The sequence below is a fragment of the Lactuca virosa genome, chromosome 8, assembly GCF_052849685.1.
Source record: "Lactuca virosa cultivar CGN04683 chromosome 8, Lactuca_virosa_CGN04683_v6, whole genome shotgun sequence".
NCBI classification, from domain to species: Eukaryota; Viridiplantae; Streptophyta; class Magnoliopsida; order Asterales; family Asteraceae; genus Lactuca; species Lactuca virosa.
The window spans coordinates 43,962,630-43,966,506 of record NC_136433.1 but is presented as its reverse complement, the minus strand read 5'-3'; the positions used below and the strand labels follow the sequence as shown (position 1 = coordinate 43,966,506).

General features: G+C 34.7%; 1 non-coding gene across 1 annotated transcript; it reads left to right on the top strand.

Annotated features, from left to right (window-relative positions):
* The first annotated feature begins 715 nt into the window (after positions 1–715).
* Positions 716–822, top strand: LOC145135264 (small nucleolar RNA R71). Its single transcript, XR_013719726.1, has one exon. It is a non-coding gene; the product is annotated as a small nucleolar RNA R71 (small nucleolar RNA).
* Positions 823–3,877: the final 3,055 nt, after the last annotated feature.

Below are 3,877 nucleotides of genomic sequence, written 5' to 3'. Positions count from 1 at the left end.
TCTCTTTTTCACTTGATCAATGAACTAGGGTTCTTATCAATCTAGTTAATCAAATTATGAAATTCGTATATGTTTTATGATTTGATGTTAGTAACACACACTTACTTGGTTGTAATTAGATCAAAATTAGTGCAATCAAAAATTAAATGTTTATATTCCCAAGCTTAAGAGGAATGTTAAACATTGTTGGTAATTAGTGCAAAAACTTAATGTCATTTAATGATTTGATGCAAGAACTTATTTGAATTGAATCAATTAAATGAAGTTTTATTTGAAGAGCTTGTTTTGAATAAAATACTTTTGCCAATTTGGATATTAGAGTTTATTAATATCTAACTTACCAACCTAGATTGAACATGAGTTATAATCATATTACATCTTTCAACATAATACATGTATAAGAGTCAGAATCGGAAATGTACTTCTTTTACTGCGTTTTGTTATCAATCTTTTCTTATTTATGAAGTTTAATTCAAGTTCAAACACAATCCCCCATTTTAATATTATTTGTATTATGTGTGAGAATATGGCAAGATAAGAAGTCCTGTATTCCTGTGGACCGACCCTGCTTACTCTATACTATCTTTAGTATAAGAAATAGCAGTGACTTGAGCTTTATTAATATTATTTTATCCCATTATTTGTTGGGTTTGACACGCCTAACATAGTCACATTTATCCCATCATAGAATATTGACACTTCATGTTGCACATTAAGATCGTGTCGAGGGCAATTCCTTAGCATTCCCTTCTATCTCTCCCAAGCTTCATATAAAGATTCACCATCGATTTGTTGGAAGTTTGCTATTTTCTTCTTGAGTTTGGCTATATTCGAAGGTGTTGGATTAGTGTCTAAGTCCATAACTATTTTGGTATTTACTTGACCCGATTGTGAGCATGGTCCTTTTGGGTTGCCTTCACACTGGTGACTAGACAGGATGACAGTTGAGGAGAGAGGTTGATTAGGGCATAAATATGATTTATTTATTATATTATATGATTAATATAATAATTTGGAATCATATTATTAATTAGTATTTAATCAGAAATTAATTAGGAATTAATTTCGGGATTAAAGGAATTAATTAAAAGTACAGGGGCTGTTTTGTAATTATTTGATAGTTTGGGCTATTGGATCACTTTTATTAAGGCTTGAACGAAAATCCTAGAAGGATCTAGGAGTTTTCGTCCAAGGGCTTAAGGAAAGGAGTCCATGGACTTGCTTAGGCCCTAAGCTAAGGGATTAGGGTTTCCACCTTGAAACCCTAGCTAGCCTCAAGTATAAATAGCACCCTAAGGCACTAGAATTCGTCCAAGCCTTGGGAAACCCTAAAAGGGACGAATTTTAGGGCAAGATATCCTTCTCTCCTCTCTCCCATATTCATCCTTTCACCTAGTGTGTTTGTGAGCCATTAGAGGTACTACACTTGTGGTACTTGCTTTCAAGAGCTAAGGAAATTCAAGGAACTAGTTGTTATTACTACATAACAACAAAATGTATGTATTCTATTCTCCTATGTCAATTTCGAAAATAGTAGATGCATGCCAGGGTTCTTTTGTGTTCATAAAGTTGTATAACTAATAGTGAAAACATAGATCCAACTCTAGGGTTGCATGCACACATATGATTGTTTGTATAAAACCCATCAGTGGTATCAGAGCCAGGTTTTTTGTTTTCAATTAGCTATATTCAAATGTATGAACTTGACATACTAGGGTTTATATCCAATAAACCCTAGGAGGCTAGAGATTTCGAGATTAGGGTTTCTATACCCTAATTTGCGAAATTTTGAAAGGGTTTTCAAATCCTTTCCTTAAGCCTCAAGATTTCGAAATCTAGGGTTTGTAAAACCCCATGATTTTCGAAATTAGCCTCCTCCCCAAGATAAGATCCTAAATTTTAGGTATTTGGATTACCCCATATCTTGTAATTATCCTTTAATGGTTATATATGGTAATTAAAGATTTTGAATTATCCTATCCCATGATTTTCGAAATTTAGAGGGATTAAAAGGATTAGGATAAATTAATTGTTTAATTGGTAATTATCCTTTATGATCTAGATAATCCCTTATGATTTAATAATTTAAATTAATAGTTTAATTCAAGATAATTATTAAATCAAGAGTTTTAATATTTAAAATTTTAATTTAAATAGTCTTAAATTTCGAAAATTTTAAAGTGAGATTAAAACCTAATTGTTTTGAAAAGTTTCAAAACTTGCCCTCAAGTTTTGGAATTTAAAAGTTGATTAAAAGTTTAATTTTGAAATGTTAAATTCTAAAACCCTCGTATTTTGAATAAGTTCAAATTACACCCTTATGGTTTTGGAAAGTTAATAAAACCACCTAGTATTTTAAAAGTGTAAAATACACCCTATACTATATATATATGACATTAAAAGTCTAATATTATATATGTATAGGTAAACAGTCAGTCTTACCGTTAGTAGGCCTCATTCACGAAGCTGGTCTATAAGGGGTGTTTAAGGAAATTGCCTATAAAATGGCGATTGAATGGGTATCCACTCTTACCCACCGCACTCTTGACTAGTGGAGGGTCGTTAGCCGAACGGGTAGGATAGGACGAAACCTTCCATTATAAGTATAATGAAGTACAAACTAACTACATGCTTTTACAAATTCCCAAATTCTAGTTACTTTAGGGCAAAATGTGAATTTGTATGCTAATCCATGGAATTACACTTCGTACCCTTGTCAAACGTTAGTGGAGCGTGTGTGGCTAACCGGCACACTAATTTGGGATTGACATTGGTGGCGAAGGGTGGCTCGATGTTTATCATAGATCAATGGAGCGTGTGTGGCTAACCGGCACATTGATTAGGTGATAGTAGCAATTGGGTGCACCACGTGATTCGTATGGTTATTCACACCTTGTTTGTGATCCTCGACATCCCAGTCACAAATAGAAGGGCATAATCGAGATTAAACATGCCATTGAAAAGTTCAATGAATCTCAAAAGATCTAGGAGTTTCAATTCATTTAAAACTTAAATTTCTTTTTCGTTTTTCATGGTGGGAATTGGTAAATCGTCATTTACCTACCTTCAAATATTCTGCAACTAGATTACGGCATCCCTCTTCTAGGTTGTAGAATGTTGTGTTGGATCCTAGCCTTGATGTTTCATTTGGGTGTTACATCAAGGATTCTTATCAACTAACTTGAATTTTCTCCCGTTTTGTAGATGTCTAAATCTTACAATGGTCTTCCCAAGTCCCTTGGAACAAGCTTTCCAAATGAAGATGACGTTCCACGATACGATCAAGGAAATGAGAGTCATGCTTCACTTCCTCCACCTCCTCCAATTATTCTCCCTAACCCACAAGTTCAAAGGCTTGAAAAGTTCAAGCTCACTCAAGCCCTATTGGCAAGTAAACACGAAGATGGGAAACTTGTGTGTGCACACATCTTAGAGATGAAGTCACACATTGATAGGTTAAGGATGATGGGTGTCGATATCTCAGAAATGTTGGCTGTTGACTGGGTTCTTCAGTCACTTCCTGAATCATATAGTGAGTTCGTTAGAGAGTACTATATGATGGACCATGACGTGACCCTCATTGATTTGACCTATTTGCTTATAGCTGCTGAATCAGAAATGATTTGGCGTGCTAATCGAGCAAATTTGTCTGGCAAATCAAACTCCCAAACTTCAATGGACATTGAAAATAGTGACATTGGAAATCCAGAAAAGGTAAATTCTGAGATAGTTCCTTGTGCCATTCCAAAAAAGTCCATCTGCTTCTACTGCCAAGAGAAGGGGCATTGGAGACGAAGCTGCCCTGTTTACCTGAGAGATCTAAGAGATGGGAGAGTCAAGACGTATGGCTCTACTTCAGGTAATATCCAATAACTAA